The 9,999-nt window shown below is 38.6% G+C and overlaps 1 pseudogene; it reads left to right on the top strand.

Annotated features, from left to right (window-relative positions):
- The first annotated feature begins 948 nt into the window (after nt 1-948).
- LOC104231254 (DNA-directed RNA polymerase D subunit 2b-like) lies at nt 949-7,808 on the top strand (annotated as a pseudogene).
- The last annotated feature ends 2,191 nt before the right edge of the window (nt 7,809-9,999 follow it).

Raw genomic sequence — 9,999 nt, 5'->3', positions numbered from 1 at the left:
TCATAAGCGAAGATGCCAATGATGACGTGTTGTTGACACTTGATGTAGATTCTTCTTGTTTATTGTCTCCCATATTTGACACAAATATTATTTAATAGCTGACGACACAAATCAAGATTATTTCCTTTCTGATGTAGAAGATCAGACTAAGCTGCAACTACAGAGCATACTCAGACAGAACCTTGACTCAGTTACCAAGATAAATCTTTTCTGATGTGGAAGATCAGACTATGCTGCAACCACAGAGCATACTTAGACAGTACCTTGGCTCTGATACCAATTGTTGCGGAAGCCAAATGTATAGAGTGTGAATAAGTCACAACTACTATACCAAAAATTATGACAACCACCAAATAATAAATAAGACAATAAAGCAACAATAAAGGGAACACCAGAATTTACGAGGTTCGGCTAATTTTGCCTACTCCTCGGACACAACCAAATATTTTATTCCACTCCAAAAATACAAGTGAAATAATACTAAAGAGAGAAGATACAAATGCCTTAAACAGATGAGAAGGCAAATGAGAGGTGTGTTTAAATCCTAAACATTAGGCCTTCTTTTATAGGGGGAAAATCCCCCCAAAATTCAAGAGCCCACCGATGTGGGACAAATTTGCCAAACTTCAACAGTAAAAAACAGGTTAAATTTAAGAGCAAATTTCACCAAGTAATCCCAGCCTTCACCTGATAGATATATATTTAGTCTTTTGTCCTTTCTAGAAGGAGCTTGGAAAATGATGGAAATTTCTATTTTGTTGCAGTTTTAGCTGGGCTATCTAAAGACTTTTAGCTGCCAAAATTGTCTCTGTACTGTACTACTAATTGAATATGCTTTTTGAATGGAGAGATCATGTTTATGCCTACCAATTTTAAGTTGGAATAAAGTTAATATCGATAGGCGCTTCTTGATGCAGGTGCTTCTTTCATATAACAATTTCTGATATCATGGAAGACGTGGGATGTAGTAGTGGTAAAGGGAAGATATCAAATGGATCAGCGATGACGGATTTTGATATTGATGATGATCTCTTTGAAGTATATGATGATGATTGGGATGAGGATGAGGATGGCGATGATAATCTTGATGTGGATTCAGTAAAAGAGTTGGGTGAAGGTTTCTTGAAGAACTTCTGTAAAAAGGCATCAACTGGATTTTTTGAGAAGTATGGATTAATCGGTCACCAGATTAATTCATATAATGACTTCATCAACCATGGAATCCAAAGGTTGTTTGACTCAATCGGGGAGATCCACGTCGAGCCAGGGTATGATCCATCAAAGAGAGGTGATGGTGATTGGAAGCATGCTTCTGTTAAGTTTGGGAAAGTAACCATTGAGCGTCCAAAGTTTTGGGCAGGGGAAACATTTTCTGTGAACAGTGAGAAAGAGTACCTGGACTTGTGGCCACGGCATGCTCGCCTTCAGAACATGACCTATTCTGGCAGGATTATGGTCGAGACTCATGTTCAGGTTAGGAATTGTTTGTTGTTGTCTATAGTCTATACTTCTTTGTGTATCAATTTCTCTCTGTTTATTTCTATTTGGTCATTTTCTTGATACTCTCAAATTTGAATTGGCCAGCTATGTTCTAAAATGATTGCATTGTGTTGTTTTTCTGTATATTAAGTTGCCAATCTTGTTGGTCTCTCTTGAACAGCTCTTTATTGAATTAAATGCATTGCCCAACTGACGAAAAGTAAAAAAATGATCATCACAAAGGAAATATGAGCTCTAAGCTGCATGCACTCGTTATCCTTAATTTTTTGATATCATCTTTTTGAACTTCACAAAATTGAACCTATAATCCCCTCTCATCCATGTCATGCGATGATTGCCTTTCCAGTTAGCATTGAGAACATACCCAACATGTCATTTATTTTGCCTCCGCTAGTTTTCTTATTCGTTTAATTTCATTGTTTACCTTTGTATATGATTTCAGGTGTATACTAAAAAACTAGTTAGTAGCGACAAGTGGAGGATACTTCATAATCAAAGGGGCTGAAAAGGTAAGATCTTCTTGCTAGCACCTCACTTTCGACGCCTCCCTCTCTTCTACCTAAAGAGGGCATAGAAAACAAGGCTAGACGTTGGTGGTAGTTAGTATACTCTTGATGACATTTCAACTCCTAACCATGCTCTAAAAGCTAAATGCCTTGTGTATCTCTTCAGTTGTACTTTAGCCCCTGTAAATAATGTAGTTCCCTTCCTAGACTTCATAGGATCACTTACTCTGGTTTAGTCCCCTTCTACTTTTGGTTTTTTTGGTTAGCTCCCTGGGCATGTTTAATGTTGTATTGCAATGGAGCTAACATTTATCACTTATGTAACTTGGCATCTTCTTGATGCCTGCAATTAAGCAACTTATTTCATCAAAAAAAGGGACCTAATGTGCTAAGGGAAAAATAGAAGATACAATTAAAAATACAGCCATGCCAGCCATTTTGCTATGCATCAACCTAGCATAACTCAAAACGGTGGAATTTCACTTGTTAACCATTGCTCAAAATTTTGAACTGGTAGTAAAACAAAGTAGTATTATTACCTTTGAAGAGTCTTTAGGTGCTCCAATATGCAGCAGTTCTTTCTCTGTTCTTCAAGCCGGGTACTCTTATATGCAACCTTTTGTGGCTTCAGTATGTCTTATGTTGTTTATGTAGGAGTAATGTTTTATTTCAGAAAAAGAAAAAAAAATGGGTACGTAATTCATATTGAAAAGTAAATGTTTTTGACTCTCATACTCCAAATCCACCATTCTTTTCGGGATTGAAGGAATATATGTAACTTTGGGCATGCCTTCTTCATTCGTGCTATTACTATAGGATATAGAATAATGTTTAACCTTTTTTGGCCTGTTAGAAATAAATCTCTATCGCAGTTCTTTAAATTTGAACATCTTGCAATTTCCATTTTAGACCTTCATTGCACAGGAGCAGATCTGTTTAAAATGACTCTGGCTGTCAAACAATTCCACTTGGACGATTGCATATCGCCCAGTTGAAAAAAAGAATAGAGTCTACATTAAACTGACTGAGACCTTGAAGCTTGAGCACATTAAGGGAGTAGAAAAAGCCCTCAGAGTGCACTTCCTGGCGGAAATGCCAATTTGGGTCTTGTTTTTTGCTCTAGGTGTATCCTCTGACAGAGAGGTAGTAAATTTAATTGATGTGGATACTGAAGATACTAATATCGTCAATATACTAGTAGCTTCAATCCACAATGCTGATAAGAATTGTGAGGATTTCAGGAAGGGGAAAAATGCTCTCGCTTATGTTGATACACTTATAAAGGGTTGTAAATTTCCACCTCAAGAATCTGTTGAGGAGTGCATAAAACTATACCTGTTCCCTAATCTTAGTGGCCTCAAGCAGAAGGCTCGCTTCCTTGGCTATATGGTAAAGTGCCTCTTGCACTCATTCATTGGTCGCAGAAAGGTTGACAACAGAGATGATTTTGGAAACAAGAGATTGGAGCTGGCTGGTGAGCTCCTTGAACGAGAGCTCAGGGCGCACATTAAACATGCCGAGAGGCGCATGGTCAGGGCTATGCAAAGAGATCTTTATGGAGATAGACAAGTCCAACCAATTGAGCAATATTTGGATGCATCCATAATTACCAATGGTCTCTCCAGGGCATTTTCAACTGGACTGGACACTGGTGTCACGCTTACAAGAAAATGGAGAGGGTTTCTGGCGTTGTTGCTACTCTTAGATGAACCAATCCATTGCAGATGACGGCTGATATGAGGAAAATGCGTCAGCAGGTTAAATACACAGGGAAGGTTGGCGATGCTAGATACCCGTAAGTGTTTGTATTTATATCGACCAATTTTTTGTGCTTTCCATTAGCAAAAATGGTGACTTCATTTGTCTTGCTTCCTGATCCTTTAATAATTCTGTCTTAATTTTTTTTTGTAGTTTGTTTCTGTTTTGTTTATCTTAAGTATGATAATCTAATGACTGTTAAAATAACTTATCCATACATCCTTCACACTGTGGGAAGGTATGTTTTCTGTCTACCTCAGATGGAGAAAATTGTGGCTTGGTAAAAAATTTGGCTAGTATGGGTCTTATCAGTACTACTACTGTGAAGCCACTTCTTGGGACATTGTTCCAGTGTGGGATGCAACAGTTAGTAGATGATAGTGCCACCTCACTCCACGGAAAGCAGAAGGTGCTTCTAAATGGGGATTGGGTTGGAGTATGTGAAGATTCTGCACTCTTTGTTTCAAAGCTAAGACGTAAGCGCCGCAGGAATGAAGTGCCACACCAGGTCGGCTCATGATCAATTTCATTTAATTATGTACAGCAGAATCATAGAGCCTTGTTGTTGAATATTTGTTTGTATTGCCAGTATGTTCATTGATTCACCAAAAGGATGGTTATAAAACTGTCAGCCAAACGTAGAAACTTGTCTTTTTCTAGTTTTCCCACAAGTAGGATTAAAATTTTTTTGGTTTACTTTATTGGATGTAGAATATCATGTAAGTGCCACTGGAATAAGGTCGCACATCAGGTTAACTGATCATTTTGATTTAGAGCCTGTTTGACCAAGCTTCTGGGAGGCTAAAAGTACTTTTTTTGTTGTTAAAAAAGTACTTTTTGAAAAATTTAAGGTGTTTGACCAAGATGAAAAAGTACTTTTGCTTTTGGGGAGAAACTACAAATTGTAGCTTTTTCGAAGAAGCAGAAGCATAAGTAGAAAATTACATCCATAAATTCATTAAGAAGGCGATTGTAAAACTATTAACCAAATGTGAAAAACTCATTTTCTCTTTGTTCCTAAAATAGATGTGACTTTTATGGTATATTGTATTAAATGTTGAATAACTTGTATGCTGACAAATCCCGAACCCTCAAGCAGCCAAAAGTGGGTTGTGCCTCTTTCCTCCCGTGATGAACTGAACTCTCGGCCTCTTGGTTGGAAGTAGAGGGTCTACCACTAGAGAATCCTCTCTTGTCATTGCAGAGTTTCCTTAAATGGAAATAAGTGCTATTTCAGGATAACCATAATGCTATAGTAGAGATACAATTTTTGAAATCCAAATTCTTGGTGGAAGTTAAGAGAGATGAGAAGCAGGATGAAATTCGCATATTTTCTGATGCGGGAAGGATTTTGCGCCCTCTTCTTGTTGTTTCAAGTCTAAAGAAAATCAAAGCTTTGAAAGGGGGAGACTATGGCTTCCAATCTCTTCTGGACAATGGGATTATTGAGCTTATAGGACCTGAAGAAGAAGAAGATTGTCGAACTGCATGGGGAGTTGAATACCTCTTAAAAGCAGATAAAGAGAACCCACCCGCTAAGTATACCCATTGTGAGTTGGACATATCTTTCCTATTAGGTTTGAGCTGTGGTATTATCCCTTTTGCAAATCATGATCATGCTAGGAGGGTCCTCTATCAGTCTGAGAAGCACTCTCAACAAGCAATTGAGTTTTCAACAGTGAATCCAAACATTAGAGTTGATACAAATACCCATCAACTGTATTATCCTCAAAGGCCACTTTTCAGGACAAAGTTGTCAGATTCCCTTGGGAAGCCCAAAAATGCTCGTAACCAGAAAGGAATGCTTCCACAGCCTGAATACTTCAGTGGTCAATGTGCTATTGTTGCAGTAAATGTTCACCTTGGCTATAACCAAGAAGATTCATTGGTTATGAATCGTACGTCACTGGAGCGTGGAATGTTTCGATCGGAGCATATTAGGAGCTACAAGGCTGAAGTCGACAATAAGGAAGCTATTGGAAAGAAGCCAAAGGTTGAAGATTCTGATAACTTTGGGAAAACCCAGAGTAAAATTGGACGAGTGGACAGCCTAGATGATGATGGTTTTCCATTCATTGGGGCAAATCTCCAGAGCGGGGATTTCATAATTGGGAAATACGCAGAATCAGGGGCTGATCACAGTGTCAAGCTGAAGCATACCGAGAGGGGTATGGTTCAGAAAGTTCTGCTCTCTGCCAATGATGAAGGGAAGAATTTTGCTGTTGTATCTCTGAGACAAGTAAGATGCCCATACATACATATATATATGTATATATATATATATTCTTCTACTTATGTGACTCTATATATTCCATATTGAACTTTTTTTTAAGACACATGTTTATGAGAAACAAGTCATTATTTGAAAAACCATATTAAGGCTTAGGAGAGCTGTTTGCAGTCGATTTAGCAAGCTTCTTAATTCCGTTGCATTTCATGGGGGGTCTTCATGATAAAAGGAGAACAAATGCTATGTAGACTATTTATAGCTTCAAGTACTTTGATCTCTCATTAATGAACACCTTGAAAGAGTAGCCAGTGAACTGAATAAAAGCAGATTTGTCTATAAGTAGCATTACTAAACTATGCTAAAGCTTCAAAACTAGAAGCCATTGTAGAAAATCTTCAGCCTGATGTTGTAAGGACCAACTGATGTAAATTCTGAAGAATCAACATGTCCTTAGGAAGTATTACCCTGGGGGGGGGGGTTTATAGGCAAATCACATCGTGTAATGCCAAGGGAGCTTATAAACTACCCAAGATCCCTGTTTTCAACCAATGTAGGAAATGTTCTATGTACCATTAGAGCGCCCTCAACCCCCAACAAGCAGTTTTTGGCTGCCAACTACAAGGGATCCGCCCTTTAGCGGACCCTATTGACAAGTGGATCCTTCAACATATTCTCATGGGGTATTACTCCGCCACCAACATGGTGTGAGGGATTTTGGTCCTGAAAAGATACCTTACGAGGTGAGTGGGAGGGAGCTCATAAGCTGTCCTAGCCCCTTGTCTTTGACATATGTGGGACAAGGTCCCAAGTAACAACAGCTGATACTAAGTCATGACACGAATTGAACTAATCCTAATTCACTTTTATTGATTCCAGTATTCTTGTATATTCTGGTGCAGGTTCGTTCTCCATGTCTTGGAGACAAGTTCTCCAGCATGGACGGAAAAAAGGGTGTCCTTGGATTTCTGGAATCACAGGAGAACTTTCCTTTTACAGCTCAAGGGATTGTTCCAGACATTGTAATCAATCCCCATGCATTTCCTTCAAGGCAAACCCCTGGTCAGCTGCTTGAAGCCGCTTTGGGAAAGGGTATTGCCCTAGGCGGTGGTCAGAAATATGCCACTCCCTTTTCCACTTTATCAGTTGATGCCATAATCGAGCAGTTTCATGAGTATGATATCTGAAAGCAGTATCCCCTTCCATAGTTATATATAATTATGCCAACCAGTTAGGCAGTGATCGTGTTACTTTGTTGTATTCAACATGAATTATGGTGATTTGTCATTGACTTTTGTAAATGGTATATGACCTGCAGGCAAGGTTTCTCAAGATGGGGAAATGAGAGAGTTTACAATGCCCGGACAGGTGAAATGGCTCAAAACCTGATTTTCATGGGCCCAACATTCTACCGGCGCCTTATCCATATGGCTGAAGACAAAGTGAAATTCCGCAATACTGGACTAGTCCATCCCCTTACTCGCCAACCTGTGGCTGACAGAAAATGCTTCAGTGGAATTAAATTTGGTGAAATGGAGCGCGACTGTCTTATAGCTTATGGTGCTGCAGCGAATTTGCATGAACCCCTTTTCACACTTAGTGACTCCTCCCAAATGCACATATGTGGGAAATGCAAGAATATGGGAAATGTAATCCAGAGGTCCGTGCAAGGTGGTAAAGTAAGGGGCCCGTATTGCCGCTTCTGTGAATCAGTTGAAGACATAGCGAAGGTTGATGTGTCATATGGTGCAAAGTTATTATGCCAGGAGCTCTTCAGCATGGGCATATCGCTTAAGTTTGACACTGAGATTTGCTAGTGTCTAGGTCTCATCTCCAGGTTATACTTATCATGCAGACATTTTGGTACAGTTGTTGATGACAAACAATTTTATGTGTAAATATCTCTCGTGTTGATGCAAAAAGAGATGGTCTGCTTGTATCAAACCTTGTTGGTTATCAGGTCGAAAAAGCTATTTATGTTTAGACATTCTCTCTCTCTCTCTCAAGTTGATTATTGAATTATTAATGTAAATTTTAGTTGAATAATATGGGAAAGTATTGGCAGTAGACGACCATATGCTTGCTGCTAAAGGGTAAAAATGTCACACCTCAACCTTGGGAGGTGTGGCTGGCACCCGATGCCCGAAGGCCCGAGCGAACCAACCATGAGATATGATCTGAAATATAATAACCTGCAGGCAGAAGAGCCCAACACGACATATATATATATATATAAACTAGGCCAACAAGGCTGTAACAACAGTATAACAGCTATCCAGAAGGCTGATATGGCGATACGAAAAATATATATATACAATGACCACTAGTCTGCAAGCCTCTAAGAGTGTAAGACAATCTCAACAGGGCGGGACAAAGCCCCTGACATGCCCAAAACCACACATATACATCTGTAATAGTACCTATGGACTCAAAGTCAGCAACTCCGAAGAAGTGGAGTGCGAAACCCAACACTGATCCTGGGGGTCCTACTGAGGAGGCACGCCACTCTGTCTATTCGAACCTGTGGGCATGAACACAGCGCATAAAAATGCGTCAGTACGAAATATGTACTGAATATGTAGGGCGACAAGTGTAACATGAAAAATGTAATTAACAAGAGAAGAGACATAGAGATAATTTAAATTCTGAAACTAGCCTCGGTAGGAAACTAAAATTCAACATGGATATAAATGTATGCTCGTGACACCGTCGTTCACTATCGCTACTTATAATATATCACATTATATAATAATAAATCCCTCTGTGGGGCTATAATATCCATAACATACCCGGCCATAATAAAGGCTCGGTAGAATCGTACCCGGCCACGTGAAGCTCGGTAATCCCAACTGATCAGTGGTTACACAATATGTGTCATACCCGGCCGTCTATAATGCGGCTCGGTAATGAAAGTAAATACATACATATACTAAATCATAAATTATATAGGTGCAATGCGAAACCAACCTTAAAAGACGTATTCTAAGAAGAGTCGAAGTGGCCTATCATCATTATTCCCCGACTATCATGGTTGTGGCTAAAAATATTTAATTTTCAACTACGAGCCAACAAGTACTAAGAACATGAGAGTTGTGTATTATGAGTACCTTTGAAGTAAATGTTACTTATTCATGATTTATATGAACGTCGAAAGGAGAACGAGTAAAAAGGCTCTAGTTCTTTTTAAGTAAGGAACAAGGAAATCCGAGAATTCATAAATATCCTCCAGAGTAAGCAATCTATGAGAAAAGATCAGGTCTAAGCATCTTTATAAGTTGAAGGTGAAATAACTCGAATCCGACGAGACAATTCGATAAACGTTTATTCGAATTCTAGTCATGCCGAAAAGTATAGCGAAAGCCCTACATACCTTGTCGATGGAGTTATATACTGTTTCCAAGACCTCAAAAGCCTTAGGAATGATTTCCTACATAATACAAACCATTCAAAATCAAATTCAAGCTCATAGCTTAAATAATTCTTCATTTAGACATTTACGCGAACAACTTGTGGCCATGAATTTGTAGACTCTTTTGTAGATTAATTTTCCCCCGACACACCACCAAATATTACTTTACTATATCTCCTCATTGACATGATTCCATACATGTCTTCACATATCCAAACAACACAATAAATCCATATAGAACAGCCCCAACAAAACAGTAGTAAGTAGTACATTCCAAGTATGAACATTTTAATAAGTAGTTCTTAGATGGGGAAAGTTTTATAATTTTATGAGCAAAAAGAAACATGTGGTTTACTAATTTATTAATCTGCACAAGTAAACAAACATAGTTAATGAACGCTTCATGTCTTCAAAGGATGACTTGTAATAAGACTAATCCTATTATTGGGACTAGAAAACGGATAGATTCAGTTGATAATCTGACGCAGATTAGGTCCCATGTTGCAAGAAACTTTGTTCTTATGGTAGAAGTTTACAAAGATCAAAGAGGAAGTTAAATCATACCTTATGTGACCATAATTACTCAAAATTCGAAATTA

This window comes from Nicotiana sylvestris, chromosome 6, assembly GCF_000393655.2.
Source record: "Nicotiana sylvestris chromosome 6, ASM39365v2, whole genome shotgun sequence".
In the NCBI taxonomy this organism is placed as follows: domain Eukaryota; kingdom Viridiplantae; phylum Streptophyta; class Magnoliopsida; order Solanales; family Solanaceae; genus Nicotiana; species Nicotiana sylvestris.
Note: the sequence above shows the minus strand (reverse complement) of the source record. Positions and strands in the feature narration are given on the sequence as shown.